We start from the raw sequence: 13,747 nt of genomic DNA, 5'->3' as shown, positions 1-13,747 counted from the left end.
ACGGATTTTTCTCCTGACATTTTTTTTTGAAATGCAGCTTTCAAATGCAGAATTTGTAGGCTTTGTTGATCTGATTGACATTTTTCAGATCTTAGAGCTCACGAAAGCATGCTCATGAGTGGTAGCATGGCCGAGCGGTCTAAGGCGCTGGATTTAGGCTCCAGTCTCTTCGGAGGCGTGGGTTCAAATCCCACTGCTGCCATTTTTATTAGTTCTTCATGTGGTTCCAACGTATAGATAAAGAAGATACTCAGCTTTCAAATGCAGAATTTATAGGCTTTGTTGTTCTGATTGTCAGATCTTAGAGCTCACGAAAGAGAGATCATGAGTGGTAGCATGGCCGAGCGGTCTAAGGCGCTGGATTAAGGCTCCAGTCTCTTCGGAGGCGTGGGTTCAAATCCCACTGCTGCCATTTTCGTTAGATCCAAGAGAAGGTGCAGAGATCGGTATAGATGTCGTTCAAGCGTGAAGATCAGTGTTTCTCAACTCCAGTCCTCAGGACCCTTAACAGTGCTTGCTTTCCAGGTGACAAGGGAAATAATTATACCACCTGTAGATCTGTTAGAATGTGTCAGTCAGTTATGAATACACCTGTGCTTAAGCAAGGAGATATGGAAAACATGCACTGTTAGGGGTCCTGAGGACTGGAGTTGAAAAATCCAGCTGGTGTTACCTGTGGAAGTATATTTTAGCTAAATCGCAACTTTAGTCATGTGTCGAAGACATTCCTGAAACCGGTTTAAAATATTTCTAAATAAAGTGATTTAAAAACAGTGAAGAGAAACGAAAATTATTTTAGTGTGATGTATATACCGCCAGGCACCATCATAACTAACATTTCATCATGTTATCAACTTTTCATACAAATAGAAAAGCAAAGGTGGCAGCATGGCTCATTGGTGTAAGGGATTGAATTTTTGCTTGTGTTTTTTTGAAGGTATGTCTTTGAATCCCACTGATGCCAAAATAAGCAGTTTGGATCTTGTCTCTAAATTTTTGTGGTATTCAGTTGAAATGAACAAATAGCAACTCAATTAAAATGTAAATATTTGTAATCAACTTTATCGGTTAAGCACTTTATTCAACCTTTTTCTGATTTGTGGTTATCGCATGTAATTTAGCATTTTACGGATTTTTCTCCTGACATTTTTTTTTGAAATGCAGCTTTCAAATGCAGAATTTGTAGGCTTTGTTGATCTGATTGACATTTTTCAGATCTTAGAGCTCACGAAAGCAAGCTCATGAGTGGTAGCATGGCCGAGCGGTCTAAGGCGCTGGATTTAGGCTCCAGTCTCTTCGGAGGCGTGGGTTCAAATCCCACTGCTGCCATTTTTATTAGTTCTTCATGTGGTTCCAACGTATAGATAAAGAAGATACTCAGCTTTCAAATGCAGAATTTATAGGCTTTGTTGTTCTGATTGTCAGATCTTAGAGCTCACGAAAGAGAGATCATGAGTGGTAGCATGGCCGAGCGGTCTAAGGCGCTGGATTAAGGCTCCAGTCTCTTCGGAGGCGTGGGTTCAAATCCCACTGCTGCCATTTTCATTAGATCCAAGAGAAGGTGCAGAGATCGGTATAGATGTCATTCAAGCGTGAAGATCAGTGTTTCTCAACTCCAGTCCTCAGGACCCTTAACAGTGCTTGCTTTCCAGGTGACAAGGGAAATAATTATACCACCTGTAGATCTGTTAGAATGTGTCAGTCAGTTATGAATACACCTGTGCTTAAGCAAGGAGATATGGAAAACATGCACTGTTAGGGGTCCTGAGGACTGGAGTTGAGAAATCCAGCTGGTGTTACCTGTGGAAGTATATTTTAGCTAAATCGCAACTTTAGTCATGTGTCGAAGACATTCCTGAAACCGGTTTAAAATATTTCTAAATAAAGTGATTTAAAAACAGTGAAGAGAAACGAAAATTATTTTAGTGTGATGTATATACCGCCAGGCACCATCATAACTAACATTTCATCATGTTATCAACTTTTCATACAAATAGAAAAGCAAAGGTGGCAGCATGGCTCATTGGTGTAAGGGATTGAATTTTTGCTTGTGTTTTTTTGAAGGTATGTCTTTGAATCCCACTGATGCCAAAATAAGACGTTTGGATCTTGTCTCTAAATTTTTGTGGTATTCAGTTGAAATGAACAAATAGCAAATCAATTAAAATGAAAATATTTGTAATCAACTTTATCGGTTAAGCACTTTATTCAACCTTTTTCTGATTTGTGGTTATCGCATGTAATTTAGCATTTTACGGATTTTTCTCCTGACATTTTTTTTTGAAATGCAGCTTTCAAATGCAGAATTTGTAGGCTTTGTTGATCTGATTGACATTTTTCAGATCTTAGAGCTCACGAAAGCAAGCTCATGAGTGGTAGCATGGCCAAGCGGTCTAAGGCGCTGGATTTAGGCTCCAGTCTCTTCGGAGGCGTGGGTTCAAATCCCACTGCTGCCATTTTTATTAGTTCTTCATGTGGTTCCAACGTATAGATAAAGAAGATACTCAGCTTTCAAATGCAGAATTTATAGGCTTTGTTGTTCTGATTGTCAGATCTTAGAGCTCACGAAAGAGAGATCATGAGTGGTAGCATGGCCGAGCGGTCTAAGGCGCTGGATTAAGGCTCCAGTCTCTTCGGAGGCGTGGGTTCAAATCCCACTGCTGCCATTTTCGTTAGATCCAAGAGAAGGTGCAGAGATCGGTATAGATGTCGTTCAAGCGTGAAGATCAGTGTTTCTCAACTCCAGTCCTCAGGACCCTTAACAGTGCTTGCTTTCCAGGTGACAAGGGAAATAATTATACCACCTGTAGATCTGTTAGAATGTGTCAGTCAGTTATGAATACACCTGTGCTTAAGCAAGGAGATATGGAAAACATGCACTGTTAGGGGTCCTGAGGACTGGAGTTGAAAAATCCAGCTGGTGTTACCTGTGGAAGTATATTTTAGCTAAATCGCAACTTTAGTCATGTGTCGAAGACATTCCTGAAACCGGTTTAAAATATTTCTAAATAAAGTGATTTAAAAACAGTGAAGAGAAACGAAAATTATTTTAGTGTGATGTATATACCGCCAGGCACCATCATAACTAACATTTCATCATGTTATCAACTTTTCATACAAATAGAAAAGCAAAGGTGGCAGCATGGCTCATTGGTGTAAGGGATTGAATTTTTGCTTGTGTTTTTTTGAAGGTATGTCTTTGAATCCCACTGATGCCAAAATAAGCAGTTTGGATCTTGTCTCTAAATTTTTGTGGTATTCAGTTGAAATGAACAAATAGCAACTCAATTAAAATGTAAATATTTGTAATCAACTTTATCGGTTAAGCACTTTATTCAACCTTTTTCTGATTTGTGGTTATCGCATGTAATTTAGCATTTTACGGATTTTTCTCCTGACATTTTTTTTTGAAATGCAGCTTTCAAATGCAGAATTTGTAGGCTTTGTTGATCTGATTGACATTTTTCAGATCTTAGAGCTCACGAAAGCAAGCTCATGAGTGGTAGCATGGCCGAGCGGTCTAAGGCGCTGGATTTAGGCTCCAGTCTCTTCGGAGGCGTGGGTTCAAATCCCACTGCTGCCATTTTTATTAGTTCTTCATGTGGTTCCAACGTATAGATAAAGAAGATACTCAGCTTTCAAATGCAGAATTTATAGGCTTTGTTGTTCTGATTGTCAGATCTTAGAGCTCACGAAAGAGAGATCATGAGTGGTAGCATGGCCGAGCGGTCTAAGGCGCTGGATTAAGGCTCCAGTCTCTTCGGAGGCGTGGGTTCAAATCCCACTGCTGCCATTTTCATTAGATCCAAGAGAAGGTGCAGAGATCGGTATAGATGTCATTCAAGCGTGAAGATCAGTGTTTCTCAACTCCAGTCCTCAGGACCCTTAACAGTGCTTGCTTTCCAGGTGACAAGGGAAATAATTATACCACCTGTAGATCTGTTAGAATGTGTCAGTCAGTTATGAATACACCTGTGCTTAAGCAAGGAGATATGGAAAACATGCACTGTTAGGGGTCCTGAGGACTGGAGTTGAGAAATCCAGCTGGTGTTACCTGTGGAAGTATATTTTAGCTAAATCGCAACTTTAGTCATGTGTCGAAGACATTCCTGAAACCGGTTTAAAATATTTCTAAATAAAGTGATTTAAAAACAGTGAAGAGAAACGAAAATTATTTTAGTGTGATGTATATACCGCCAGGCACCATCATAACTAACATTTCATCATGTTATCAACTTTTCATACAAATAGAAAAGCAAAGGTGGCAGCATGGCTCATTGGTGTAAGGGATTGAATTTTTGCTTGTGTTTTTTTGAAGGTATGTCTTTGAATCCCACTGATGCCAAAATAAGCAGTTTGGATCTTGTCTCTAAATTTTTGTGGTATTCAGTTGAAATGAACAAATAGCAAATCAATTAAAATGAAAATATTTGTAATCAACTTTATCGGTTAAGCACTTTATTCAACCTTTTTCTGATTTGTGGTTATCGCATGTAATTTAGCATTTTACGGATTTTTCTCCTGACATTTTTTTTTGAAATGCAGCTTTCAAATGCAGAATTTGTAGGCTTTGTTGATCTGATTGACATTTTTCAGATCTTAGAGCTCACGAAAGCATGCTCATGAGTGGTAGCATGGCCGAGCGGTCTAAGGCGCTGGATTTAGGCTCCAGTCTCTTCGGAGGCGTGGGTTCAAATCCCACTGCTGCCATTTTTATTAGTTCTTCATGTGGTTCCAACGTATAGATAAAGAAGATACTCAGCTTTCAAATGCAGAATTTATAGGCTTTGTTGTTCTGATTGTCAGATCTTAGAGCTCACGAAAGAGAGATCATGAGTGGTAGCATGGCCGAGCGGTCTAAGGCGCTGGATTAAGGCTCCAGTCTCTTCGGAGGCGTGGGTTCAAATCCCACTGCTGCCATTTTCGTTAGATCCAAGAGAAGGTGCAGAGATCGGTATAGATGTCGTTCAAGCGTGAAGATCAGTGTTTCTCAACTCCAGTCCTCAGGACCCTTAACAGTGCTTGCTTTCCAGGTGACAAGGGAAATAATTATACCACCTGTAGATCTGTTAGAATGTGTCAGTCAGTTATGAATACACCTGTGCTTAAGCAAGGAGATATGGAAAACATGCACTGTTAGGGGTCCTGAGGACTGGAGTTGAAAAATCCAGCTGGTGTTACCTGTGGAAGTATATTTTAGCTAAATCGCAACTTTAGTCATGTGTCGAAGACATTCCTGAAACCGGTTTAAAATATTTCTAAATAAAGTGATTTAAAAACAGTGAAGAGAAACGAAAATTATTTTAGTGTGATGTATATACCGCCAGGCACCATCATAACTAACATTTCATCATGTTATCAACTTTTCATACAAATAGAAAAGCAAAGGTGGCAGCATGGCTCATTGGTGTAAGGGATTGAATTTTTGCTTGTGTTTTTTTGAAGGTATGTCTTTGAATCCCACTGATGCCAAAATAAGCAGTTTGGATCTTGTCTCTAAATTTTTGTGGTATTCAGTTGAAATGAACAAATAGCAACTCAATTAAAATGTAAATATTTGTAATCAACTTTATCGGTTAAGCACTTTATTCAACCTTTTTCTGATTTGTGGTTATCGCATGTAATTTAGCATTTTACGGATTTTTCTCCTGACATTTTTTTTTGAAATGCAGCTTTCAAATGCAGAATTTGTAGGCTTTGTTGATCTGATTGACATTTTTCAGATCTTAGAGCTCACGAAAGCAAGCTCATGAGTGGTAGCATGGCCGAGCGGTCTAAGGCGCTGGATTTAGGCTCCAGTCTCTTCGGAGGCGTGGGTTCAAATCCCACTGCTGCCATTTTTATTAGTTCTTCATGTGGTTCCAACGTATAGATAAAGAAGATACTCAGCTTTCAAATGCAGAATTTATAGGCTTTGTTGTTCTGATTGTCAGATCTTAGAGCTCACGAAAGAGAGATCATGAGTGGTAGCATGGCCGAGCGGTCTAAGGCGCTGGATTAAGGCTCCAGTCTCTTCGGAGGCGTGGGTTCAAATCCCACTGCTGCCATTTTCATTAGATCCAAGAGAAGGTGCAGAGATCGGTATAGATGTCGTTCAAGCGTGAAGATCAGTGTTTCTCAACTCCAGTCCTCAGGACCCTTAACAGTGCTTGCTTTCCAGGTGACAAGGGAAATAATTATACCACCTGTAGATCTGTTAGAATGTGTCAGTCAGTTATGAATACACCTGTGCTTAAGCAAGGAGATATGGAAAACATGCACTGTTAGGGGTCCTGAGGACTGGAGTTGAGAAATCCAGCTGGTGTTACCTGTGGAAGTATATTTTAGCTAAATCGCAACTTTAGTCATGTGTCGAAGACATTCCTGAAACCGGTTTAAAATATTTCTAAATAAAGTGATTTAAAAACAGTGAAGAGAAACGAAAATTATTTTAGTGTGATGTATATACCGCCAGGCACCATCATAACTAACATTTCATCATGTTATCAACTTTTCATACAAATAGAAAAGCAAAGGTGGCAGCATGGCTCATTGGTGTAAGGGATTGAATTTTTGCTTGTGTTTTTTTGAAGGTATGTCTTTGAATCCCACTGATGCCAAAATAAGCAGTTTGGATCTTGTCTCTAAATTTTTGTGGTATTCAGTTGAAATGAACAAATAGCAAATCAATTAAAATGAAAATATTTGTAATCAACTTTATCGGTTAAGCACTTTATTCAACCTTTTTCTGATTTGTGGTTATCGCATGTAATTTAGCATTTTACGGATTTTTCTCCTGACATTTTTTTTTGAAATGCAGCTTTCAAATGCAGAATTTGTAGGCTTTGTTGATCTGATTGACATTTTTCAGATCTTAGAGCTCACGAAAGCATGCTCATGAGTGGTAGCATGGCCGAGCGGTCTAAGGCGCTGGATTTAGGCTCCAGTCTCTTCGGAGGCGTGGGTTCAAATCCCACTGCTGCCATTTTTATTAGTTCTTCATGTGGTTCCAACGTATAGATAAAGAAGATACTCAGCTTTCAAATGCAGAATTTATAGGCTTTGTTGTTCTGATTGTCAGATCTTAGAGCTCACGAAAGAGAGATCATGAGTGGTAGCATGGCCGAGCGGTCTAAGGCGCTGGATTAAGGCTCCAGTCTCTTCGGAGGCGTGGGTTCAAATCCCACTGCTGCCATTTTCGTTAGATCCAAGAGAAGGTGCAGAGATCGGTATAGATGTCCTTCAAGCGTGAAGATCAGTGTTTCTCAACTCCAGTCCTCAGGACCCTTAACAGTGCTTGCTTTCCAGGTGACAAGGGAAATAATTATACCACCTGTAGATCTGTTAGAATGTGTCAGTCAGTTATGAATACACCTGTGCTTAAGCAAGGAGATATGGAAAACATGCACTGTTAGGGGTCCTGAGGACTGGAGTTGAAAAATCCAGCTGGTGTTACCTGTGGAAGTATATTTTAGCTAAATCGCAACTTTAGTCATGTGTCGAAGACATTCCTGAAACCGGTTTAAAATATTTCTAAATAAAGTGATTTAAAAACAGTGAAGAGAAACGAAAATTATTTTAGTGTGATGTATATACCGCCAGGCACCATCATAACTAACATTTCATCATGTTATCAACTTTTCATACAAATAGAAAAGCAAAGGTGGCAGCATGGCTCATTGGTGTAAGGGATTGAATTTTTGCTTGTGTTTTTTTGAAGGTATGTCTTTGAATCCCACTGATGCCAAAATAAGCAGTTTGGATCTTGTCTCTAAATTTTTGTGGTATTCAGTTGAAATGAACAAATAGCAACTCAATTAAAATGTAAATATTTGTAATCAACTTTATCGGTTAAGCACTTTATTCAACCTTTTTCTGATTTGTGGTTATCGCATGTAATTTAGCATTTTACGGATTTTTCTCCTGACATTTTTTTTTGAAATGCAGCTTTCAAATGCAGAATTTGTAGGCTTTGTTGATCTGATTGACATTTTTCAGATCTTAGAGCTCACGAAAGCAAGCTCATGAGTGGTAGCATGGCCGAGCGGTCTAAGGCGCTGGATTTAGGCTCCAGTCTCTTCGGAGGCGTGGGTTCAAATCCCACTGCTGCCATTTTTATTAGTTCTTCATGTGGTTCCAACGTATAGATAAAGAAGATACTCAGCTTTCAAATGCAGAATTTATAGGCTTTGTTGTTCTGATTGTCAGATCTTAGAGCTCACGAAAGAGAGATCATGAGTGGTAGCATGGCCGAGCGGTCTAAGGCGCTGGATTAAGGCTCCAGTCTCTTCGGAGGCGTGGGTTCAAATCCCACTGCTGCCATTTTCATTAGATCCAAGAGAAGGTGCAGAGATCGGTATAGATGTCATTCAAGCGTGAAGATCAGTGTTTCTCAACTCCAGTCCTCAGGACCCTTAACAGTGCTTGCTTTCCAGGTGACAAGGGAAATAATTATACCACCTGTAGATCTGTTAGAATGTGTCAGTCAGTTATGAATACACCTGTGCTTAAGCAAGGAGATATGGAAAACATGCACTGTTAGGGGTCCTGAGGACTGGAGTTGAGAAATCCAGCTGGTGTTACCTGTGGAAGTATATTTTAGCTAAATCGCAACTTTAGTCATGTGTCGAAGACATTCCTGAAACCGGTTTAAAATATTTCTAAATAAAGTGATTTAAAAACAGTGAAGAGAAACGAAAATTATTTTAGTGTGATGTATATACCGCCAGGCACCATCATAACTAACATTTCATCATGTTATCAACTTTTCATACAAATAGAAAAGCAAAGGTGGCAGCATGGCTCATTGGTGTAAGGGATTGAATTTTTGCTTGTGTTTTTTTGAAGGTATGTCTTTGAATCCCACTGATGCCAAAATAAGCAGTTTGGATCTTGTCTCTAAATTTTTGTGGTATTCAGTTGAAATGAACAAATAGCAACTCAATTAAAATGTAAATATTTGTAATCAACTTTATCGGTTAAGCACTTTATTCAACCTTTTTCTGATTTGTGGTTATCGCATGTAATTTAGCATTTTACGGATTTTTCTCCTGACATTTTTTTTTGAAATGCAGCTTTCAAATGCAGAATTTGTAGGCTTTGTTGATCTGATTGACATTTTTCAGATCTTAGAGCTCACGAAAGCAAGCTCATGAGTGGTAGCATGGCCGAGCGGTCTAAGGCGCTGGATTTAGGCTCCAGTCTCTTCGGAGGCGTGGGTTCAAATCCCACTGCTGCCATTTTTATTAGTTCTTCATGTGGTTCCAACGTATAGATAAAGAAGATACTCAGCTTTCAAATGCAGAATTTATAGGCTTTGTTGTTCTGATTGTCAGATCTTAGAGCTCACGAAAGAGAGATCATGAGTGGTAGCATGGCCGAGCGGTCTAAGGCGCTGGATTAAGGCTCCAGTCTCTTCGGAGGCGTGGGTTCAAATCCCACTGCTGCCATTTTCATTAGATCCAAGAGAAGGTGCAGAGATCGGTATAGATGTCATTCAAGCGTGAAGATCAGTGTTTCTCAACTCCAGTCCTCAGGACCCTTAACAGTGCTTGCTTTCCAGGTGACAAGGGAAATAATTATACCACCTGTAGATCTGTTAGAATGTGTCAGTCAGTTATGAATACACCTGTGCTTAAGCAAGGAGATATGGAAAACATGCACTGTTAGGGGTCCTGAGGACTGGAGTTGAGAAATCCAGCTGGTGTTACCTGTGGAAGTATATTTTAGCTAAATCGCAACTTTAGTCATGTGTCGAAGACATTCCTGAAACCGGTTTAAAATATTTCTAAATAAAGTGATTTAAAAACAGTGAAGAGAAACGAAAATTATTTTAGTGTGATGTATATACCGCCAGGCACCATCATAACTAACATTTCATCATGTTATCAACTTTTCATACAAATAGAAAAGCAAAGGTGGCAGCATGGCTCATTGGTGTAAGGGATTGAATTTTTGCTTGTGTTTTTTTGAAGGTATGTCTTTGAATCCCACTGATGCCAAAATAAGCAGTTTGGATCTTGTCTCTAAATTTTTGTGGTATTCAGTTGAAATGAACAAATAGCAAATCAATTAAAATGAAAATATTTGTAATCAACTTTATCGGTTAAGCACTTTATTCAACCTTTTTCTGATTTGTGGTTATCGCATGTAATTTAGCATTTTACGGATTTTTCTCCTGACATTTTTTTTTGAAATGCAGCTTTCAAATGCAGAATTTGTAGGCTTTGTTGATCTGATTGACATTTTTCAGATCTTAGAGCTCACGAAAGCATGCTCATGAGTGGTAGCATGGCCGAGCGGTCTAAGGCGCTGGATTTAGGCTCCAGTCTCTTCGGAGGCGTGGGTTCAAATCCCACTGCTGCCATTTTTATTAGTTCTTCATGTGGTTCCAACGTATAGATAAAGAAGATACTCAGCTTTCAAATGCAGAATTTATAGGCTTTGTTGTTCTGATTGTCAGATCTTAGAGCTCACGAAAGAGAGATCATGAGTGGTAGCATGGCCGAGCGGTCTAAGGCGCTGGATTAAGGCTCCAGTCTCTTCGGAGGCGTGGGTTCAAATCCCACTGCTGCCATTTTCATTAGATCCAAGAGAAGGTGCAGAGATCGGTATAGATGTCCTTCAAGCGTGAAGATCAGTGTTTCTCAACTCCAGTCCTCAGGACCCTTAACAGTGCTTGCTTTCCAGGTGACAAGGGAAATAATTATACCACCTGTAGATCTGTTAGAATGTGTCAGTCAGTTATGAATACACCTGTGCTTAAGCAAGGAGATATGGAAAACATGCACTGTTAGGGGTCCTGAGGACTGGAGTTGAGAAATCCAGCTGGTGTTACCTGTGGAAGTATATTTTAGCTAAATCGCAACTTTAGTCATGTGTCGAAGACATTCCTGAAACCGGTTTAAAATATTTCTAAATAAAGTGATTTAAAAACAGTGAAGAGAAACGAAAATTATTTTAGTGTGATGTATATACCGCCAGGCACCATCATAACTAACATTTCATCATGTTATCAACTTTTCATACAAATAGAAAAGCAAAGGTGGCAGCATGGCTCATTGGTGTAAGGGATTGAATTTTTGCTTGTGTTTTTTTGAAGGTATGTCTTTGAATCCCACTGATGCCAAAATAAGCAGTTTGGATCTTGTCTCTAAATTTTTGTGGTATTCAGTTGAAATGAACAAATAGCAAATCAATTAAAATGAAAATATTTGTAATCAACTTTATCGGTTAAGCACTTTATTCAACCTTTTTCTGATTTGTGGTTATCGCATGTAATTTAGCATTTTACGGATTTTTCTCCTGACATTTTTTTTTGAAATGCAGCTTTCAAATGCAGAATTTGTAGGCTTTGTTGATCTGATTGACATTTTTCAGATCTTAGAGCTCACGAAAGCATGCTCATGAGTGGTAGCATGGCCGAGCGGTCTAAGGCGCTGGATTTAGGCTCCAGTCTCTTCGGAGGCGTGGGTTCAAATCCCACTGCTGCCATTTTTATTAGTTCTTCATGTGGTTCCAACGTATAGATAAAGAAGATACTCAGCTTTCAAATGCAGAATTTATAGGCTTTGTTGTTCTGATTGTCAGATCTTAGAGCTCACGAAAGAGAGATCATGAGTGGTAGCATGGCCGAGCGGTCTAAGGCGCTGGATTAAGGCTCCAGTCTCTTCGGAGGCGTGGGTTCAAATCCCACTGCTGCCATTTTCGTTAGATCCAAGAGAAGGTGCAGAGATCGGTATAGATGTCCTTCAAGCGTGAAGATCAGTGTTTCTCAACTCCAGTCCTCAGGACCCTTAACAGTGCTTGCTTTCCAGGTGACAAGGGAAATAATTATACCACCTGTAGATCTGTTAGAATGTGTCAGTCAGTTATGAATACACCTGTGCTTAAGCAAGGAGATATGGAAAACATGCACTGTTAGGGGTCCTGAGGACTGGAGTTGAAAAATCCAGCTGGTGTTACCTGTGGAAGTATATTTTAGCTAAATCGCAACTTTAGTCATGTGTCGAAGACATTCCTGAAACCGGTTTAAAATATTTCTAAATAAAGTGATTTAAAAACAGTGAAGAGAAACGAAAATTATTTTAGTGTGATGTATATACCGCCAGGCACCATCATAACTAACATTTCATCATGTTATCAACTTTTCATACAAATAGAAAAGCAAAGGTGGCAGCATGGCTCATTGGTGTAAGGGATTGAATTTTTGCTTGTGTTTTTTTGAAGGTATGTCTTTGAATCCCACTGATGCCAAAATAAGCAGTTTGGATCTTGTCTCTAAATTTTTGTGGTATTCAGTTGAAATGAACAAATAGCAACTCAATTAAAATGTAAATATTTGTAATCAACTTTATCGGTTAAGCACTTTATTCAACCTTTTTCTGATTTGTGGTTATCGCATGTAATTTAGCATTTTACGGATTTTTCTCCTGACATTTTTTTTTGAAATGCAGCTTTCAAATGCAGAATTTGTAGGCTTTGTTGATCTGATTGACATTTTTCAGATCTTAGAGCTCACGAAAGCAAGCTCATGAGTGGTAGCATGGCCGAGCGGTCTAAGGCGCTGGATTTAGGCTCCAGTCTCTTCGGAGGCGTGGGTTCAAATCCCACTGCTGCCATTTTTATTAGTTCTTCATGTGGTTCCAACGTATAGATAAAGAAGATACTCAGCTTTCAAATGCAGAATTTATAGGCTTTGTTGTTCTGATTGTCAGATCTTAGAGCTCACGAAAGAGAGATCATGAGTGGTAGCATGGCCGAGCGGTCTAAGGCGCTGGATTAAGGCTCCAGTCTCTTCGGAGGCGTGGGTTCAAATCCCACTGCTGCCATTTTCATTAGATCCAAGAGAAGGTGCAGAGATCGGTATAGATGTCGTTCAAGCGTGAAGATCAGTGTTTCTCAACTCCAGTCCTCAGGACCCTTAACAGTGCTTGCTTTCCAGGTGACAAGGGAAATAATTATACCACCTGTAGATCTGTTAGAATGTGTCAGTCAGTTATGAATACACCTGTGCTTAAGCAAGGAGATATGGAAAACATGCACTGTTAGGGGTCCTGAGGACTGGAGTTGAGAAATCCAGCTGGTGTTACCTGTGGAAGTATATTTTAGCTAAATCGCAACTTTAGTCATGTGTCGAAGACATTCCTGAAACCGGTTTAAAATATTTCTAAATAAAGTGATTTAAAAACAGTGAAGAGAAACGAAAATTATTTTAGTGTGATGTATATACCGCCAGGCACCATCATAACTAACATTTCATCATGTTATCAACTTTTCATACAAATAGAAAAGCAAAGGTGGCAGCATGGCTCATTGGTGTAAGGGATTGAATTTTTGCTTGTGTTTTTTTGAAGGTATGTCTTTGAATCCCACTGATGCCAAAATAAGCAGTTTGGATCTTGTCTCTAAATTTTTGTGGTATTCAGTTGAAATGAACAAATAGCAAATCAATTAAAATGAAAATATTTGTAATCAACTTTATCGGTTAAGCACTTTATTCAACCTTTTTCTGATTTGTGGTTATCGCATTTAATTTAGCATTTTACGGATTTTTCTCCTGACATTTTTTTTTGAAATGCAGCTTTCAAATGCAGAATTTGTAGGCTTTGTTGATCTGATTGACATTTTTCAGATCTTAGAGCTCACGAAAGCAAGCTCATGAGTGGTAGCATGGCCGAGCGGTCTAAGGCGCTGGATTTAGGCTCCAGTCTCTTCGGAGGCGTGGGTTCAAATCCCACTGCTGCCATTTTTATTAGTTCTTCATGTG

The 13,747-nt window shown here is 39.3% G+C and overlaps 25 non-coding genes across 25 annotated transcripts; all 25 read left to right on the top strand.

Moving 5' to 3' along the window:
• Positions 1 to 120: 120 nt before the first annotated feature.
• On the top strand, positions 121 to 202 carry TRNAL-UAG (transfer RNA leucine (anticodon UAG)). Its single transcript has one exon. It is a non-coding gene; the product is annotated as a tRNA-Leu (tRNA).
• Positions 203 to 330: 128 nt separating this feature from the next.
• TRNAL-AAG (transfer RNA leucine (anticodon AAG)) lies at positions 331 to 412 on the top strand. The gene has a single exon. It is a non-coding gene; the product is annotated as a tRNA-Leu (tRNA).
• An 835-nt stretch (positions 413 to 1,247) lies between these two features.
• On the top strand, positions 1,248 to 1,329 carry TRNAL-UAG (transfer RNA leucine (anticodon UAG)). Its single transcript has one exon. It is a non-coding gene; the product is annotated as a tRNA-Leu (tRNA).
• A 128-nt stretch (positions 1,330 to 1,457) lies between these two features.
• Positions 1,458 to 1,539, top strand: TRNAL-AAG (transfer RNA leucine (anticodon AAG)). Its single transcript has one exon. It is a non-coding gene; the product is annotated as a tRNA-Leu (tRNA).
• An 835-nt stretch (positions 1,540 to 2,374) lies between these two features.
• On the top strand, positions 2,375 to 2,456 carry TRNAL-UAG (transfer RNA leucine (anticodon UAG)). The gene has a single exon. It is a non-coding gene; the product is annotated as a tRNA-Leu (tRNA).
• Positions 2,457 to 2,584: 128 nt separating this feature from the next.
• On the top strand, positions 2,585 to 2,666 carry TRNAL-AAG (transfer RNA leucine (anticodon AAG)). The gene has a single exon. It is a non-coding gene; the product is annotated as a tRNA-Leu (tRNA).
• An 835-nt stretch (positions 2,667 to 3,501) lies between these two features.
• TRNAL-UAG (transfer RNA leucine (anticodon UAG)) lies at positions 3,502 to 3,583 on the top strand. The gene has a single exon. It is a non-coding gene; the product is annotated as a tRNA-Leu (tRNA).
• A 128-nt stretch (positions 3,584 to 3,711) lies between these two features.
• On the top strand, positions 3,712 to 3,793 carry TRNAL-AAG (transfer RNA leucine (anticodon AAG)). The gene has a single exon. It is a non-coding gene; the product is annotated as a tRNA-Leu (tRNA).
• Positions 3,794 to 4,628: 835 nt separating this feature from the next.
• TRNAL-UAG (transfer RNA leucine (anticodon UAG)) lies at positions 4,629 to 4,710 on the top strand. Its single transcript has one exon. It is a non-coding gene; the product is annotated as a tRNA-Leu (tRNA).
• A 128-nt stretch (positions 4,711 to 4,838) lies between these two features.
• Positions 4,839 to 4,920, top strand: TRNAL-AAG (transfer RNA leucine (anticodon AAG)). Its single transcript has one exon. It is a non-coding gene; the product is annotated as a tRNA-Leu (tRNA).
• An 835-nt stretch (positions 4,921 to 5,755) lies between these two features.
• TRNAL-UAG (transfer RNA leucine (anticodon UAG)) lies at positions 5,756 to 5,837 on the top strand. The gene has a single exon. It is a non-coding gene; the product is annotated as a tRNA-Leu (tRNA).
• Positions 5,838 to 5,965: 128 nt separating this feature from the next.
• Positions 5,966 to 6,047, top strand: TRNAL-AAG (transfer RNA leucine (anticodon AAG)). The gene has a single exon. It is a non-coding gene; the product is annotated as a tRNA-Leu (tRNA).
• Positions 6,048 to 6,882: 835 nt separating this feature from the next.
• TRNAL-UAG (transfer RNA leucine (anticodon UAG)) lies at positions 6,883 to 6,964 on the top strand. Its single transcript has one exon. It is a non-coding gene; the product is annotated as a tRNA-Leu (tRNA).
• Positions 6,965 to 7,092: 128 nt separating this feature from the next.
• TRNAL-AAG (transfer RNA leucine (anticodon AAG)) lies at positions 7,093 to 7,174 on the top strand. Its single transcript has one exon. It is a non-coding gene; the product is annotated as a tRNA-Leu (tRNA).
• Positions 7,175 to 8,009: 835 nt separating this feature from the next.
• Positions 8,010 to 8,091, top strand: TRNAL-UAG (transfer RNA leucine (anticodon UAG)). The gene has a single exon. It is a non-coding gene; the product is annotated as a tRNA-Leu (tRNA).
• A 128-nt stretch (positions 8,092 to 8,219) lies between these two features.
• Positions 8,220 to 8,301, top strand: TRNAL-AAG (transfer RNA leucine (anticodon AAG)). Its single transcript has one exon. It is a non-coding gene; the product is annotated as a tRNA-Leu (tRNA).
• An 835-nt stretch (positions 8,302 to 9,136) lies between these two features.
• TRNAL-UAG (transfer RNA leucine (anticodon UAG)) lies at positions 9,137 to 9,218 on the top strand. The gene has a single exon. It is a non-coding gene; the product is annotated as a tRNA-Leu (tRNA).
• A 128-nt stretch (positions 9,219 to 9,346) lies between these two features.
• TRNAL-AAG (transfer RNA leucine (anticodon AAG)) lies at positions 9,347 to 9,428 on the top strand. The gene has a single exon. It is a non-coding gene; the product is annotated as a tRNA-Leu (tRNA).
• Positions 9,429 to 10,263: 835 nt separating this feature from the next.
• Positions 10,264 to 10,345, top strand: TRNAL-UAG (transfer RNA leucine (anticodon UAG)). Its single transcript has one exon. It is a non-coding gene; the product is annotated as a tRNA-Leu (tRNA).
• A 128-nt stretch (positions 10,346 to 10,473) lies between these two features.
• TRNAL-AAG (transfer RNA leucine (anticodon AAG)) lies at positions 10,474 to 10,555 on the top strand. The gene has a single exon. It is a non-coding gene; the product is annotated as a tRNA-Leu (tRNA).
• An 835-nt stretch (positions 10,556 to 11,390) lies between these two features.
• Positions 11,391 to 11,472, top strand: TRNAL-UAG (transfer RNA leucine (anticodon UAG)). Its single transcript has one exon. It is a non-coding gene; the product is annotated as a tRNA-Leu (tRNA).
• A 128-nt stretch (positions 11,473 to 11,600) lies between these two features.
• Positions 11,601 to 11,682, top strand: TRNAL-AAG (transfer RNA leucine (anticodon AAG)). Its single transcript has one exon. It is a non-coding gene; the product is annotated as a tRNA-Leu (tRNA).
• Positions 11,683 to 12,517: 835 nt separating this feature from the next.
• TRNAL-UAG (transfer RNA leucine (anticodon UAG)) lies at positions 12,518 to 12,599 on the top strand. Its single transcript has one exon. It is a non-coding gene; the product is annotated as a tRNA-Leu (tRNA).
• A 128-nt stretch (positions 12,600 to 12,727) lies between these two features.
• On the top strand, positions 12,728 to 12,809 carry TRNAL-AAG (transfer RNA leucine (anticodon AAG)). Its single transcript has one exon. It is a non-coding gene; the product is annotated as a tRNA-Leu (tRNA).
• An 835-nt stretch (positions 12,810 to 13,644) lies between these two features.
• TRNAL-UAG (transfer RNA leucine (anticodon UAG)) lies at positions 13,645 to 13,726 on the top strand. The gene has a single exon. It is a non-coding gene; the product is annotated as a tRNA-Leu (tRNA).
• Positions 13,727 to 13,747: the final 21 nt, after the last annotated feature.

This window comes from Mixophyes fleayi, chromosome 6, assembly GCF_038048845.1.
Source record: "Mixophyes fleayi isolate aMixFle1 chromosome 6, aMixFle1.hap1, whole genome shotgun sequence".
In the NCBI taxonomy this organism is placed as follows: Eukaryota; Metazoa; Chordata; class Amphibia; order Anura; family Limnodynastidae; genus Mixophyes; species Mixophyes fleayi.
This window is presented reverse-complemented; position numbering and strand designations above follow the sequence as displayed.